Consider the following 18,977-nt stretch of genomic DNA (forward strand, 5'->3'; position numbering starts at 1 on the left):
CTCTGACCCCCCACCATACGAAAGAAGAAGAATAGAGTATTACTCCACAAAGATTTGTATTTTATTTTCACGACATAAGATTTGTGTCATTGAATGTTTATGTTGATTTTTTTACCTGAAATATTCAATACAGGAGCCTTTCCCGTACCTGCACCGCCATATCCTTGATGGAATACTACGGGAGATTCATTAAAAAAAGTCAACCACTTTTTGACTCTATCTCCGAATACGCTGAAAGCAACCCGAGCGTAATCTGCGAAGTATTTTTCGATCATGGGGTTCGGCCACCCTTCACAGGTACAAAGTAACCCACCTGTTTTTGGTTTGGACCACCGGGTCCTATTTTGTGTTTGAGGCGTCTATTATTCAAGATCTTGACGTGATGTCGACGCGTAATTTCATAATGTACTGCTCGGTCTTTTTTCTCGATTGAGAACTGAGAGCCACACACTGACGGACATTTCGCTAATATTGGATAAACAATATAATCAAATCTGCGAAATCTCTGCAACATAACGGAATGCTTCAAGTTCAGGATGCTGAACGAAACCTCCACAGATATCCACTCAGTCAGTACTCCGCTGTCAAAATTCAGAGTTTTTCATTGGATATCTTACTTGGTGACGTTTCAGACCATAGACTTTACCGGATCTTTTTTCGGTTCCAATTTTATATCGAAGTTATACCCCCAAATACTCCTTTCACACAGAGCGATTTTAGTTGATCAAGTCGAAGTTGAATGACACTTGAAAGCTAATCAACAAGTGTGAACACCCTTTCAACAGAGTTGATCTGAAGTTGAAGTTTTTAGTTGAACGCCGAAAGTTGAAAGCCCGTCTACTTCGATTTTCAAGCGACTTGAAACGAGTGAACATATTTTTCAAGTCCCTTGCGATTTTCGTCAGACGTCCCTTCGAGTGAGTTATTTATATGTACCCAGTACCTACAATGGCATCTGCTTTAATGAAATAATGTGTTAAGTGTTTGGATAAAGTTTAGATTAATGGATCTATACCAAAGCCATCCCTGTATTTGGGATCCGAAGCTAAAAGTTTACAAAAATAAGAATGCCCGTGACACTCCAATTAATAACATTATTTTTGTTATGTCACTGTAACTAAGTAATTATTATTATTATTAAATAACACGTCTCTGAATGTTTCAAAAAAATAATGTTTTTTATTTCATAAATTTTTTTGCATCAATTCGTTGCATCAGAATTGAAGAAGACTCCCCTGTTGCCATGTGTATCATGTATTAGAAGCACTCAATTCGTTTCTCCGTATAATCCTTTATCTGGCCCACATTCAACGTTTTTTGCGCTAAATCATATTCTAAAGTTCGCTCCGTAAAAGGTCCGAAATCATAGTGTCGCACGCAGCGATCACTTCACTTGACGCCATCTTGATTAGCAAAATCGGTTCGAGTTAAATTGAAACGTCTGAAGATATCTTGTTCAATAAAAGACGTTCAACTAAAATCGCTCTGTCTGAACGGGGCAAAAGGAAACTTTAAAGTATGGTCAATTAAACCATAGAACAGGTTGAAATACAGAAAAGTTAATGCATAAAACGAATAAGTAACGGTACCTACCTTCAAAAGCCTAACGATAACAATCGAAATCGAAGTAATGGGTGTTGATGGAGGATTGTTGTATATCATCACAATATACTTATAATCTTTTTATTTGACAACCCCTGTGTTATAAATGATCTGAAATCATTTCCTCCTAGAATCTTGAACTTTACTTACCACACTTAAGGCCGGAATTCTACCGAACCCAGTGGCGCCCGTTTCATTAAACTATAAATAAGTAAGCCTTCAGCCCATTTCAGCCATTTGGGGCCAAAGAGACGTATTCCCCTTACATTTAATACCCACCACAAACCTGTGTAATAATCCTACATAGCAAATTGGCCTACTTAATACACAGCCATATCAATTGACGCCCAACATCAATTACGCTTATCATATTGCATTTTAATTTCTAGGGAAAAAGTAGTTCCTCGTGGAAATAAAAAAATGTACCCTGATGATGCCCGTGTTTTGCGAACCAGGTAAAAAATTAAATAAATTCGTAGTTATTTTCAAAGTTATTAATGTTTTATTCATATCATAAAACGCATTGGATATTAAGAAATAATTTTGTTCACATAGCGTTTTCACGGGCGAGCTTCGTGTTTAGTACCTACTCGAAAGTTTTTTTTTCTTCATTTTTTGTGGTATATATTTAATTGTCTATGTGTACGTACACGTAACCTAACTTTTATTCGCACGTGCTTTCGCCAACACGATTTTTTTCACCCTAAACCTTCAAAGTCTTATTCTACATAATATCTTTTCCTCCGTTTAACTCACTCGGTTAAATCAACAAATCAATTGAGTGTATTATTTATTGGTAAGTTCTAATGCTGATATGTTTTTTACCCCAGTAAATCGGGAGCGAATGAATGAAGAAGGAGTCTTAGGAGAATATATGACGCGATTTCGAATGTTAGAAAAAGTCGGGAATGCCCGAGGACGGTATGGAACGGTCAAGTGAACCAGATACTTGAATTGGACCACTTCAAGAGCAGGAGTAACAGAAGAATATGTATGAGATGATGTATGAATGTGAATGAGGCAATGAGTGTTTGCCAAGACCGAGTTGTTTAGGCGTTCCGTCCTCTCTGCCTACCCCTGCGGAGAAAGGGCGTGATGGTTCGTTAGAGTAAATCATGCTGTTCATATTATGTATTAGTAGCAGCAATGGCGAAAATTCTCTCACCAGTTTTTAAATGTCGCAATTTCAAGATCAAGAGACAGAAGAACAAGGACAAGAGAAGGACAAGACGAACATTCCGACCGACACCAAATATTCAAGTTCATACACAATTATTGCACCCAATTATAGCGGGTCAGACGTTTCCATTTCAGTTGACCAACTCGACACTTGAAAGCATATTAACAAGTGTGAATGATCTTTCTAAAAAGTTTATCAATTTTTTTTTTCGTTAGAAATCTTGTCGTTTTAAAAGTTGATCAATTAAAATTGAAAGGTCTTAGTTTTCGGTATTAGTTTTCTGTTGAAACTGTGATCTAATTCAGTCTGGTTTTTTTTAGTTGTCACCAATTACCACATTCAAAACAACGCTATCACAGCCGTACTATGGTTCTTCTACACCCAGAGAGTATTTCCATCAAGATGGAATCAGGGTCTCAGGAAGAAGATAGAGGTGAAATGCCGTATACAGGTATAGATATCTACCTCCTGGATGTGAAGAAGGAATGTTTGCAGTATTCTGAGGGTACTCTGCCATCTAGTAACTTGAATTGCGTATGTAGAAATGTGAAATACAGATTTTGGAATCTAGGTTTGTTTTGGAATATTCGAAGCTGAGAAAAATCTTGTTAACTTATAAATGCAATCGAAACGCGATAATTGTTTCCCCGTAGCTTCGCCTGCAGAAGAGTCCGCAAATCGAATTTTATGTTGCGTTCACGACTGGTTTAAACTTAAGAGTAATTCTGCATTCGAGTCCACGAGCTTAAATAATGATTACACGCGGAATAAGCATATGATTTTGCAGAATTTGGTGTGAGACTAGAATTTAATCTCGAACATAAACTTTAAACGGACCATGCAAACGGTTTCATTTGAAATGCGTCTGTAAATGATTCCACAACTGGAATTTAAACATATAATTCGGAAGACAAAACTGCTATTAACTTAAGATTGAATCTTTGTGCCAGTCCACAGTTTTGATTAAAACTACATCCAGCACATGAAAATGTATATCCTGTATCTTGGATTTTATAGTTGTTATTCAAACACAATAAAGCTTTGCCTCGAAACGCGTCTACATTTTGAACACAAAACTGGTTTTAACTTAAGAGTTCTTGAACCTTGTGCGAGTTCCCAACATTAAATAAAACTACACCCAGAACCTGAAAATGGTTTCCTCTGATTTTTACAGCATATAGTCTGCAACTAGAATTTTAAAACTGCCCCTCGTACACATTTATGGTTTCCTTCTTAAATGTGCCTGCAGATGAATCCTCAACTGTGAGCGAGTTGCCGGCTTAATTAGTATTGAACTCTTATTATTTCTTATTATAGATTTAATTTCCTATTAGTAAAATAATTATATATTAAATTTAATTAAAAAGAGATGTTGAATCGCCTATTAATTTGTGTCTATATCTGAAACATGGTGAAAGAAAACTATACTCGCATTCTGAGTGTTTTTTTTAATAATTTTATTTTTGTGGTCAGCAGGCCGCACTGAAAGTGTCCACGCGCCGCGCCAAAAATCCTCGCGGGCCGCATGCGACTCGCGGGCGTTACGTTCCAGGAATAGCTCCGACAACTTGCTCCACCACGGTAAGCTTTTTTGTATTAAGAAATCATATAATACTGATGCAGGAATTGCTTACTCCAATGATTGAAAACTAAACGTCTTCTCTGAATGTGCTGAATAATAAAATATCAAACCGCAAAAAACATCTATCCCTGCTGCGGACATCTAGGATCTTTAATTTTCATTGATATTTATTGAAGTTTCTAGTTGGATTTCTCCCTGCTTGAATCGTCTGAAGTGATTTAAATATTGCTTGATTATCTCATTTTAGTTCTCTCTCGGAAATGGAAAACCGTACTTTCGAAATGCTTGCTGTCATCTCGACATATCAATTTATTGTTCTTTGTTATTCCAGGTATTAATAATGTCGAGACGGTTACCATCAAGGCAGAACCAGGATCCCGAGAAGAAGAAAGAGGGGTTATTTCTCGTCCGGAAGTTGTCTTAGACCTCTTGGAGGTTAAAAAGGAATACTTAGAGCGATCTGAAAGAATTACCCAATTAGGTAAATCCGAATTTTGCTCTCATTACTTTTTATGAATTTACATGCTTACACATACTAAGATTTACCCGTGATCTTTTTCAGACTTATTGCCACATCTGAAGACGTATCATAGGCAAAAAGGATTCTCTTGTACCCATTGTAACTACTCATGTGCTTGTAAGTCATGGTTAGAACGGCACTTGCGTACTCATACTGGAGAAAGACCTTTTTCATGTTCCGACTGCAACTATTCGTGTTCTACAAAAGGGAATTTAAAAAATCACATACTGACTCACAGTGGAAAAAAAACTTTTTTGTGTTCCAGCTGCCCGTTTTCATCTTTGCGAAAGGAAAATTTAAAAAAACACAAGCTTATTCATAGTGCAGAAAAACCATTTTCATGTTCTGACTGCAAGTATTCAGCTTTCAGGAAGGAACATTTAATAATCCACAGGCTGTCTCACGGCGGAGAAAAACCTTTTTCATGTTCTGACTGCGCGTATTCATCTTTCAGAAAGGAAAATTTTAATATTCACAAGCTGACTCATAGTGGAGAAAAACCCTTTTCATGTTCCGACTGCAGTTATTCATGTTATACCAAAGGAAATTTAAAGAGACATATGCTTACTCACAGTGGAGAAAAACCTTTTTCCTGTTCCGACTGCAGCTATACGTGTTCTAGAAAAGAAAAAATAATAATCCACCAGCTGACTCATAGTCGAAAAAGACCTTTTTCATGCTCCGACTGCAAGCATACATTTGCTACGAATAGAAGTTTAAGGATCCATAAGCTGATTCACTATGGAGTAAAACCTTATTCTTGTTTCGACTGCAACTATTCTTGTTCTCAAAAGGGACATTTGTTAAGACATATGCTCACTCACATTGGAGAAAAACCTTTTTCTTGTTCGGATTGTAACTATTTATGTTCTCAAAAGGGAAATTTGACAAGACACATGCTTACTCACAGTGGAGAAAAACCATTTTCATGTTCGTACTGCAGCTTTTCGTGCTCACTTAAATCAAATTTGAAACGCCATATGCTGGCTCACCGTTGAGAAAACCATTTTCATAGAATAACTGCACTTATTAATGCTTTCAGAAACGATATTTAATAAGACACGTGCAGCTCCATCTTATCCATGCACTTCTGATGAGGAAGCGAAATGGAGGTGAAGCTGGTGTTAATGTTGTGCTGACGCTTGTGTTTATTTAACTGAAGTGTGCCGGTACCTTATTTAAAACAAATAATAATTGGAATAATAATTTAATGATATTACTAGTAAACGACTGGAGGCAGCGGTGTTGCAAGTTGGAAAGTAATTTTATTGCCGAATTAATGCTTTTTATTATTATCGTTTTTGTTTTTATTTAGCTGTAGTTAATCGTTATAATATTTGTAGAGAATCTTTTGAGGAAAGGACTGAGTGGAAGTGCTGGGAAGGAAAGGGTATGAGGGGTGGGTATGAATTTGAAATATTTCACCCGACCTCACCCATTGAAATATCAACTAAGTACAATTTTTATTTCAGATTTTTAACAACATAATAGCAATATAAATATCGATATGTGTTACTTTTCGTCATTTAAAGATAACTTTATCAGAATGGTTTGTATTAGGTATGTTGTTGTGTATTTTTCTGTTATAGTTTGTTTTGTCGTCATTTATTGGTCAATGACATAAATACTCTTTATTACTGTCATATATGCATGTAAAAGGAATGTTTATAACACTAATAAATAAATCAAATTTGAAATTTCTGCCGTAAGCCGCCAATCTGGAAAAACCAAAAAGTATTTCTTATATAATTCTGTTATAAATATGTTTAGATGAATACGTTCATTGGAAAACAATCAGAAATATGTTGCACTCATAAATGAACCAAATTTTCTCAACTCATTTTTAATAACTCCAACCACCAATTAATCAACCTTTTTTTTAATACCTTTACATCCTTAAATTATTACCTTTCAAGCGCATCACACAGCTGACATATCATGCAAATGATATCAAACACCAGCGCTATTTGCCTCGAGCTTTCCAGATTGTGTGCCATTAATTTATGAAATTGTCTACTAAAGTTCAATGTTTAAATGAACTGCCGAAAGAAATACAAGTTGAAAATGTGTTGAAATTTTTACGAATACTTCTTTAGATGTACAGTTTAAAATTTGGTGTTTTAAAAATGCACATTTTTTTTAATTGTATGCACGTTAACGTGTAGATATAATTATTATTTTTTTTTAATTTTTGTTTGTTTTTTTTTCAATAATATATACAGGTATTTGATAGTTATGTACGTATTAGGAAATTCCAATACAATTAAGGAGTTATTAATTAACACCAAGAAAAATGTATTAACTTACCCTCCAACATTTAACTAAACACCACCAGTGGCGGCTCGTGACTTTTGGGAGTAAAATAGGCCTAATATTAAAATAAAATGTCATTATTGGTGTTGTTGCAATCGAAAACGTTTGAAATTTTTTTTTTTGGAAAATTCGATTTTTAATTGAAATTTTTTAGGAAATCGGTGCAAATAAGAAAAGTTTCAATCTACAACAATATCAGTAATACCATTTTATTTAATATTAGCACTCTAGTACACCTAAGTCACGACCCGCCACTGAAAACAACATTCATTTTTCAGAAGGACGTGCACAAAATACACTAACATCTTTTCAGACGCTGATATTTTCCTTTTGTCCTCTGGTCAATTTCTAAATGTATATTGGAAAATATTTAATCAAATAGTTAACCCTTTCAGTACCTCACCTTAATTTCCACATACAGACCATATTTTAAGCTTGAACAATTTACCTCAAACAATTATTTGAAAATGTTTTGTGTAAACATTTTTTTTGCTAACTAATTTAGAATTTTATTACTTTTAGGTCTAAAAATTTTTTTTTATTTGTAAGGAAAACTGAGGTGATGTGTGAAAATTTGAGGTGATTTTGCACAAAAACGGCGCTATACAAGTCATCCAATTATTATTAAACATTTTTTAATAAATAAAAAAAAATCATTTAAAGTTAACTTGAATGAATATAAAGGTATAATAAAAAACATTACAATAATAAAGGATCCCAGTCCAAGCAACACCCAAAACGGGATCTGTCAGTATATTTACAATTTTTGTTGCTGGAACAAAGGTTGCAACCTAGCATACAAAATACACCCGTTTGACGAATATCCTTCACATGCGATACGAAAAATATGGGTGTATATGTTTGACAATATCAAAAGACATTAACATTTTGTCCGTGTTACTCAGGAGGAACTCTGGTATTATGTTAGATATTTTAGTATTTTTCTTTCTTTATTTTGTTTATCTTTGAATATTATTTTATGTAAATTTTTATTATTTTTAAATTGGCACTTAGTTAAAATTTTCTATCTATATTTCTTTATTTGTGTTTTTTTTAGATTTAATTTTTTTTATCAACTCCACTTTATGAATTTATTTTTATTTTTTAATTATTAATATATTTTTGTTCATAATATGAATTTTATGCTGAAACCTTACTGGTTCATGCAACCATGTAACTCGTTATTATTTTAATAAAATATGTATTTTTAACTGTTTGTTTCCCTATTAAACTAAATACAATATACCTTTCACTGTTATAATAAATGTTACATGCCGTATATACGTCAATAAAGACGATATTAATAAAAAAATAATTCTAATCATGACAATATTTGGAAATCTCCAACTGCCATTATCGTGGCTTATTTTTGGGTCTTGTGTCAGTTTGCGCCACCTCCTTCTTTAGATAAGTTTCTGACAGCGTTTCAGTGTACATCATCAGTGCAAAATTTCAAACCATTTCCTGTTATGATAAGATTTCTAGGTAATTCAATAAAAATCATTGGTCATCTATGTGCATAGGTTATTTTATGTAAGTTTGTATTATTTTAAAATTAGAACTTATCTTACATTATCTATCTCATATTTTTAATCTGTGTTTTCTCCGTTTATAATATGAATTTTATTCGAAAACTTCACTGGTTCATACAACCATGTAACATGTAATTATTTTAATAAAATATATATAAAACTGTTTTTTACCCTAATAAATTTTTAAAAAATACATACGAGTATTTTCTAATTATATAATTAATGTTTCATAATAAATTTAAATAATGTTGTTTTTAATATACATTTTTGAGCTTTTCATAGCTGTTGCATATGTTTTTAAAAGTTCTACCCCAACCTATAATGCCATATTGTATTATTGATTGGCAGAAGACAAAATATGTCATTCTGAGTAAATATTTATTAAGCATATATCTTCTCTTCAGACATCTAACAATGTAGTACATTAGTTTCACTCTGTCTTTGAGTATGTTTATGTGTGTGGAACATTTTAGGTTTTGGTCTACTTTAATGTCTGGGTATTTTATTTCGGTTTTGCTTTCTATTACTAAACACGAGATATTACAGTTATGTTGTTAACACAAACTATCATAGAAAAGTTAAGGTTTCGTTCATTCGCAGTAACTATGGCCACTTGCAAAATTCATACTAAACCCTTAGAACAAACGATCCATCAATCTCCCGAGTGAGCGCTGGGCCAAGCACTATTCTACACATCTATTATTTTTATTTATTTTTTATTGTGTTTATTTCTTGCTAGAGCAATCCCGATGAGTTACAGAACTCATTTTAGGACAGGAGGAACTTACAATTCATATGTAGGAGGTAGTAGGTACAATTTTACAACGGTATTTTGATATCAAATATAAGTTTCACATTCAATACAGCATAAAAATTAAAAATTTAAATAATGACACGTTAAGTAGAACAAACAACAATAGAAAACAAGTAGAGAAAGAAAAAAAAAGAAAAACATGGATAAGATACAACAAGAAATGACAACACAGTTACATATTTTCATTTTTAAATGTAGTTAAAAAATATTCTTTTAAAGCATTGCTTTGCAATTTTTTATTATTGTGGATGCGTTTGTACATATCTGGAAGCGAATTATATAGTGTATAGGCAATATAGTTCAGTGATTTTAACCCATATTTTGTAGTGTGTGTTTGAGGAATGCGGATTTTATTGTTATTTCGAGTATTGTGGTTGTGGATGTCTTGATTGTAAAGTGGCTTGATGTTGGTGTGATTTTTGGGTAATTTGTAGGATGGTGCTTGTGATTTCATATTTAGGAAGGATTGTAATTGGAAGGATACCAGAAACTGAATAGATGTCCCTAACATGAGTGTCCTATCATCAATTCACTATGTATAACTATATGGGATGTGTGGGTTTGCACTAACCTCCCTCCCCATTCTGGAATAAAAATCCCTATTGTAATTTGGTAACATTTATTATGTAAGCAAAAATGTAAAAATAACAAGGTAAGTATATAAATTGTAATGTAAATGACTCGTATACTGGAAGGGAATTCCGTTTCGATATGTATACATTAAATGATTTCGAGAATACTAACCATGCACATCCATGGACAAGAAAGCAGATACACTTAATGCAAAAACAACAATTGTTTAAAAAAAATTAAATTCATGGGCACAAACATAATAAATTGATATATTTTACATTGATTTCTTTAAATTGAAATTTATATTTACAATTATTACTACGCACCTAAATTAGATGCAAATAAAGTGAATTTTAAATTTATTATAATTTTATTTTTCAAATGCAGTTTCTACCAGCCGTTCATTTATAACATTTGTACACAGTTAACATTATTTGTCAAATGATAAAGGTTTGTTTCTTCTTGAGTTCAACAGCTCGGCTGTGGAATAATTTGCAGGTCTCTGTGTTTCCCCCTTTCCACAATGTCACAAATAAATTGATGGCATTAGACGACAATAACAGAATGTTCCACCACTTTTAATGCTGACTTGATATTAAAAAGGTTTTTCTCCACTTTGAGTTCGCATCTATTCAGAACATGAATAATTGCAGTCGAAACGTACAAGAGGTTTTTCTCCGCTGTGAATCCGTATGTGTCTTGTCAAATATGCAGTCAGAATATAAAAAGTGTGAATCTGCATGTGTATCTTCAACGCTACCATTTGATAATATGAACAGTTGCAGTTAAGACATGCAAAGGGTTACTCTCCACCATGAATCCGCATGTGTATCTTCAAAGCCCCCTTTTGAGAACATGAATAGCTACAGTTGGGACATGAAAAAGGTTTTTCTTTTCTGTGAGTCAACAAGTGACTTTTTAGATTTCCGCTTGTTGTACAGGAATAGTTGCAGTCGGAACACGAAAAAGGTTTTTCTCCACTGTGAATCCGCATGTGTAGCTTCAAATTGTCCTTTCGGGAACATGAATAGTTGCATTCGGGACATGAAAAAGGTTTTTCTCCACTGTGAATCCGCATGTGTTTCTTTAAATTTCCCTTTTGAGTAAATGAATAGTTGCAGTTCGGACATGAAAAAAGCTTTTCTGGACTGTGAGTCAGCATGTGTCTCGTCAGTTGTACCTTTGAAACACATGAGTATTGACAGTCTGAACACGAAAAAGGTTTTTCTCCGAGGTGAGTCCGCATGTGTACATTAAAACTGTCCTTTTTGGAAAATGAATTGTTGCAGTGGGGACATGAAAAGGGTTTTTCTCCACTGTGAATCCGCATGTGTTTCGTTAAATTTCCCTTAAGAGAAAATGAATGGTTGCAATCAAGACACGAAAAGGGCTTTTCTCCACTGTGAATCCGCATATGTCTCTTTATATCTGACTTTTGAGAAAATGAATAGTTGCAGTCAGGACACGAATAAGGGTTTTCTCCTCTGTGAGTCAGCATGTGTATATTTAATTTTCCCATTGAAGTACAAGAAAAGTTGCAGTCGGGACATGAAAAAGGTTTTTCTCCACTGTGAGTCAGCATGTGTCTCTTCAAACAACTTTTTGTTGTACATGAATAGTCGCAGTCGAAACATGAAAAAGGTTTTTCTCCAGTGTGAGTGCGCAAGTGGACTTTTAAGGTTGACTGGCTTGAGCAGAAGTTACAATGGGGACAAGCGAATCGTTTTCCCTCCGGAAGCGTCAACAAGGCTGAGAAAGATTATATAAAAGAATTATAAGTAAAAGCACAATTAATTCATAAAAACGTTTAAATAAAGATTGCACGAAATGGGTGGATCAAAATGATAATGGATCAATACAAAATTCCATTGTAATGTTTTTTTATAGGTAGATTATTAGTCATATTTCAAATTCAAATTATTTTATCTTTTTCAATAAGCTTTGCGTAGTGTTCAGAAATGAGGCGCTCTGCGAAAGCATAAAATGAATAATCAGCGAAAACATCAGATTGTTAAAGATAAGTTTTAATGTTAACCAATGATTACTTTTTGTTTTTTCGATCAACGATTACGATTATACTTCAGCCGGAAGAATTGCAAAAAAATTCATTCTAGCACTCTCATAATATTTGTTTTTTTTTCAGAATTTATAGAATATGGCAATAGATGTTCCATATATAAACAATTAAAAGTGATATTTTGTTTGTACTCACACAGTAGCTTTTTTTAATTTTTACGATTAAGATAAGTATTTATGGCACATGAATGCAAAAAAACTTACATTTCATTCGTGTTTTGCCATTTATCTTTACAGATAAAATATTAATAAACTGATAAAATCGAACAAATAGTGAGAAAAAACTGACAGTAAGAATATTAACCACATTGAAAAATCTAAAATTCTTTAAAGCTGCTATGAACGCTACTGTATTTTGGTGTTTCCTGATTCTAGCCTTGTTTTTATAAAGAAATTTCTTCTCAAGAGACCACAGACAGTTGGGGAGGCTTCTGTTACATTTTTGACACATCTCACCATTGTTTGAGTGTGACAAGGAAAAATCTTTATCATTGGTAGTTTGAAATCGTCAATTTTGCGAGACCCCAAAACCATAATGCTGGATATATAATATCCTTTAAATTGAAAGCACTATTGTTCCGTGCAAACTAAAACAAAATCACAAAAATGCACACTGGTTTCGTCCCGCGTGGGTATGCAAACTGTTGATGGCTAATAAAACAATGTTGTTAGAGTTTACATTTTATCTGATTTTCGCGAATATTTCGCTGTACTTGGAATGTATCATTTTACCAGGATTGCTTTCGCCAAATTTTCTTTGCAGAATCCGGAGTGAATGGCTTCACATAATTTCAGTAGATACAATATCTGGCCTGTATTTAAATCCTGTTCATTAGACACCCTTGACAATGTACCTTGACTGAATTTAAATTCCAGTAGTTCACAATAATCTAAAGTTTTTCTATACTACAAGTGAGACTTTGCGGTCCATTAGTGGTTCCATCGAGGTACTCAAAAGGATGTCGCAACGTGAGATCAATTGCGTGTAGCTAACAGATTCATTATAAAGGACGTTTGGGGTGCGATTCGAGGTGCGAAATCACACCTCCTTTGTAGCCCGTGTTGACTGCAGTGTGGTCGCATCCAATTGCAACAAGCTTCTCTAAATTAATATCCTTAGCTTCAGATTTTCCGGCATTTAATGAAATATGTCCCAAGTTATTATTTTTACGGGTTATCCAACATGTTTAAAATTCTGTCCTTAAGTCCATCGAAGTATATACCAAATTGATTGGAATTTATTGAGAAATTGCATAAGAATTACATTTTTTTGACGTTATTGAGTCTGAAGTTTGAACTACACGAAGGAACAACTCCAGTTAATTTATTTTTACCCTCAATCTAATTATTTGTGGATTAAATATTTATTAAAATTTCAAAGTGGTTGTGGGAGTATTTAATATTAATAAACCTTTTTTGAAATAATTACATGACAGAGCATCAATCCTACATATGCCGAAGTCAATAATACGAAAAAAATTAATATCGTTTTTAATTAAAAAAAATACCGGACAGCAAAATGACATGTGTATATATTTTTTATTCCAAATAAGCTCAAGAATCGCTGGTAGCCTGTCGGGTACGTGCTGATACACCCTGTATCCAGCGAAAGACCCTGTATATAGCTGATACACCCTGTCTACAGCTGATACACCCTGTATACAGCTGATACACCTATATACAGTCAACATCCATACATTTTACAAAAGTATTTGTTAAGTTTACTTAAGGTATAAATGCCATGATCTCTTTTGATGGACTAATTAATCATCATTATTCTAATAAGGACGGGTTGTTTCGGAGAATTTGAACAATTCATCAAATTTCAACGTTCATTTTCGGGGTCTGTGAAAGTCCTATGCAAGTTCTGTTAATATATCATTATAGGTTATTGGCTAGACAGAACTGAAATAAAAACAGAACTTGAAAAAATCTTTCGCGGAACTGGAAAATGAACGTTGAAATTTGATGAATTGTTCAAATTCTCCGAAACAACTCGTCCTTAGACACACAATGCTTAATTTGAACAAGTACATCGGTTTTACCTGCTGTCGGGGTAATACTTCCAGAGTACCCTAAGCAATCCTTTTTAACATCCTGGAAGTCTGTATCAACTTGCGTATAAAGAATTACCCCCGTTTCTTCCTTTCGGGGTAATGGTTCTGTCTTGATGGTAACAGTCTCAATATTAATGCTACCTAGAAAAACAAAACTTTATCAGTTTTAATCTATTAATAATGTCATATTATGAATATACTCGTAGTTTTATGTCATCGGAAATGCGAAGTCATTTCAGACAAATTATTTTAAAAATAACTTTTACCGCGTGAATATAATAAAACTTTAACGGAAGTGATGTTCCATGTGTAGGTAAATACAAATTGATTGTAATCATCTTTTATATTGTGACAAAATGTCTTGATTTTTTTGTTTATTCTTTGGGAATTATTATGTAATAATTTTTAATTGTATGAACGATATAAAAAGTGATACATTGCAAATTTTAAAAATAAAAGTACTTTTTTTGTTTTGATTCTAAATGTTTATGTTAAGCTTTTTTATTGGTAAAATTAAAATATTGCAATTTTTAAACATTGAAGTATATTTCGAATACAAAATCTAAAAGGTAATTTTATTTAGTTTCCAAACTGGTATTTGTTTTTACTACATCTTCAAAATGAAGATATATAAAGAACATTTAAAATATCTAGGAAAAATTCCGAAATTAGATGAGAAATTATTATTATTTCAAGTTTATACAACAGATAAACAACTCTTTTTGACTGGGTAAGCAATATATACATCTTATGTATCTTTCTATACACATTCATTTATTAATTTAAAAAAGAAATTACCACGTTTTAGTCAGTCTTACATTTTGGTGATTAACGCATTTTAATACTATAAATTAAATGTATTCATACAATTCTTTACAGGTTATTTCGACAAAACCGTTGATGAAATAACTCAACTTCAAAATATTGAAAACAAACAGCCACTTTCATATTATAAACTTCAATATCTTTAGTTAGTTTCGAGAATCCGTAAATATTTGTTTTTATCGTTTCCTGTAAAGTTTTAATTTTGCAGTTTAAAAGGTTTTACTAAAACCACAGTTGAAACATGTTCGTGACTCAAAGACGAAGAAGACTTTAGGAATCAGAAACTTTTGTTTATTTATTTAGTAAGTTTAACTAACGGCACCACTTAGATACATGATTGTTATTGACAGTCCAATATCGAAAGATTATTAATAAGTGATGTAAACAAGAAAAAAAAATATTATTAAAAAGTAAGTGAAAGAAATAGATAAGAAACAAAAACAGAATGCTCAAATATTAAATTTGTTTATATTTCAACAGGGGCATTATAAATCCATAATGTAAATACTAAAAAATTCTCAAACGCAAATAGTTGCCTTTTATAGTAATTAAGGTGAATTAAAAGGTTTTATAATATTTACCAAAACTCCGATTGCATTTATGTTATGTACTAAAAAAAGTGAGTACCTGAGTTGTCTTCGGAAATGGATTCATGAAAATCTTTATTGATAAAAGGAAAGTCTATATCGATGTCCGTAAGTATAACAGCAACACTCTCTTCCGCACTTGTGCCTGGTTCTATCTTGATGGCAGTGGAATCCATGCTTTTTCGGAAGAATCTGATGGTTGAGCTTTATTTTTACTTTGTAACGAGGTCGAAAGGTTTCTTGAAAGGAGTGATTAATTTCTTCCAACGTTTGCAAGTTGACGAAAGGAGTAACACCAAATAACATAACCAACAAAAAAGTGACAGGAAGCATTCGTTCGAAGTTTATCCATAGATATAATTTATTTTCATTAGTATGGCAATATTTTTGGTAAGCAGGTACTAGCGAAATTTCAATCACTTATTTTCATTCCTGGCAATGATTCCCTTGTTGTCTGCTAGCAACATTAGTATTATTCCTGTTAGCCACGAATTTCAAATATGTATGCATATGATATCTGTTTTATCTAATATTGTAAGCTCCTGCTGAATAGCTACTTAGTGTAGCCAGTAGGTACAAATTCCCATTAATAATATTTATAATGTACCTCTTAATAATAAGATAACAATTATATGCCGTTTTGTTAAAAATAACCTCTAAATCTCATGTACGTTGTAGGCACCTACTAGAACCCAAAACAAACCATTCATTCATTTGTAATTTGTATGCAATTCACAAATTATTATTAAGTAAATAAAGTTATTTTACAACAGAAAGCGTTTCATTTTAATTACTAACTAAGAGACACCGATGTTAATTTCAAATAAATTAAATATATTTGTTCGTAGCATAGGTAGCCGATATATTATGTTTATATGAACGAACACATGTCACTTGATGAGTTTAATAGGTATATACTGAATATTGTATACTGCCCGAAGAAGCTACGGTTGTAGTGAAACTCGATCAGCATTAAATATAAAAATGGTGTTTGCTAAGTTATTGGTTTATTTTATTTTAAATATACACTACCCGAATGTCCCGAATAGATGATACATAACCTAAAAATAACAAAGGTAGGTATTAAACCTTCAATTGTGAAAAACTATCACCATGAAAATCTTTTACACATAAACTATACCTACTGGAAACGTAAATCGTCACCTAAAAGTATTAATTCATAATTTACAATTCACACACGAGGTTGATTATAACATCAACATGCTTCAGTAGGCAGCCAACAATGTACTTATAAAGTATTTCGTTTGTCAAGCAATCTGAGATATTTTGACATCTCGAAATATAACCTCTCGAATGTGAGAATCGATTTGCGTTTTCGAACGAATTCTGACAGTTTGAAAACGATTGTCTCGGACTGAACATTCGAATGATTTCTGACATTTCAGAGCGATTGTCTCGATTCCACTTTCGATGACATTTGAAAACGATTATTTCGGACCGTGCATTCGAATTAATTCTGACCAATCACAACGCTTGGCTGGCATCGATTATTTCTGACCAATCACAGCGACGACTTTCGATGACGTTTCAAAACGATTGTCTCGGAGTTGCATTCGAATTAATTCTGACAATGAATCGAGATATTTCGAATGGTAAAAAAGATCGAGTAAACCATCGATGATTCATCGATTCCGCCCATCGCTAGTGTTGACATTTTAAATCTTCATTCACCATGATTCTGAAAGGCCATGGACATAGCCATGACAGAGCTATTCGTAAACATTTTGAAACCGCGGGGTGAGGGGGATGATGTTTGAAAAATGCCTTAACCTACGTAGTATTTTCATGACAAATTAACAATCTTTATAAATAAAAATGTAAATGATTGTTTGTTCAATATCTTAAATCTCGGAAAGTTCTTCACCGGTTGCTTTGAAATTTTGACACAACTTTGCATTCAAATACGCGTGTGTTTTTTTTACAACTATATAATGTAGATGAAAAGCAACGAGCGCCATTGTTTCTCTATTCGCATAGACAGACTGAGTTACAGCAACGCGTGACGGGGTACAGCTAGTGTGAAAATAAAATTAAAAAGCTCATTATATACCACTTTGCGTCTAAACCGTTTCAAAAGTTTGTCATACAAGATGGTTACCAGGCCATTTCCCGTCCCCTGAGATTGGCTTCAATGACATTCATGCAGAATCGCACCGATAAATGCTGTGTCCACGGCTTTTTAAGTTCATGGAAATAATTATCGACATTGAACTTTGTGTTCAGTTGGTATTAAAATATAAATTCTTAATTTTTTTTCTACGGGATGTCGCCATTACTGTCTATGTATAACCTCACTACTGATTAACTCTATTCTACATAAAGGCTTGGACAAATTACGCTATACCCATCAATGCTTATTTGGGAGTGGCCTATCCCAGGAGAGGTGGTCAGATCAATCGGGAACTGCCGCGGAATATCATTTCTTTGTATGGGATCTGTCACCTTGAGAGATGACAGCCGCGTGATTACGGCGCTCCGTAAATAGATCTATGCTTTTTTGTAAGGATTGGTCTAAATACATACTTGTACTCTACCTACTTATATCTTTCACAGTCTCAAACCTTTTTTATATTTTGATTATTATTTAAACAGAGTGATAACCAAAAATACATACTGATACAAGTACTTAAGTAATTATATGGTGTATAACATTATGTTATTTCCAGAGATGTGCTTTATTTCAAATAAATCCATTTCAAATGGAAATGCAAAATGGGTATTTTGCATTTTAAATGCTTTTCTAAAAACCATTTTGCATTTTAAATGCTTTTTTCAATGCATTTCACATTTTAAATGCTTTTTTGCAACATTCTTCCTACTATCTCCACTCATTTGTTTTTCATAAGCCCCAAATATCAGTCGGTCCTCAACCTCGCTATGAGAGATAATTTACATTTGTCAAGTTGCTCCCTGGTAGGAGCCCTGGCAATTGAGTGATACCATTACAAAAAAATACTGATTCAAATACTGAACATGGGGCCATGACGCTGTAATATTAAATGTTAGATAGCAGTTTTGGTAGTCAGTTGGCAACATTAGTCCCGCGCAAATTTTTTGTGGTTTCATAATCTGTAGTCATGGTGTTTTTGGATTTACCATCATGTAATAAGTTTGTTCTACATTGATGTCCATTATTAAATGACAAAATTCTATAATTATTTTGATTGTTTGACCTGAGAAACCATTTTGCATTTTCAATGCATTTTGAAATTAGGTATTTTGCATTTTGCATTTGAAATGCTTTTCTAAAAACCATTTTGCATTTTGCATTTTCAAATGGAAAAGTTTTGACCCA

At 33.1% G+C, this 18,977-nt stretch overlaps 2 long non-coding RNA genes across 2 annotated transcripts; one reads left to right on the forward strand and one right to left on the reverse strand.

Moving 5' to 3' along the window:
• The first annotated feature begins 3,144 nt into the window (after positions 1-3,144).
• LOC149414107 (uncharacterized) lies at positions 3,145-4,428 on the forward strand. The gene is made up of 2 exons (XR_016304115.1): positions 3,145-3,233; positions 4,259-4,428. It is a non-coding gene; the product is annotated as an uncharacterized LOC149414107 (long non-coding RNA).
• A 5,875-nt stretch (positions 4,429-10,303) lies between these two features.
• On the reverse strand, positions 10,304-15,956 carry LOC149414108 (uncharacterized). The gene is made up of 3 exons (XR_016304060.1): positions 15,702-15,956; positions 14,238-14,390; positions 10,304-11,865 (listed from the first exon to the last, which is right to left on the reverse strand). It is a non-coding gene; the product is annotated as an uncharacterized LOC149414108 (long non-coding RNA).
• Positions 15,957-18,977: the final 3,021 nt, after the last annotated feature.

The sequence above is a fragment of the Hesperophylax consimilis genome, chromosome 20, assembly GCF_061612785.1.
Source record: "Hesperophylax consimilis isolate HC1 chromosome 20, BYU_Hcon_1.0, whole genome shotgun sequence".
In the NCBI taxonomy this organism is placed as follows: domain Eukaryota; kingdom Metazoa; phylum Arthropoda; class Insecta; order Trichoptera; family Limnephilidae; genus Hesperophylax; species Hesperophylax consimilis.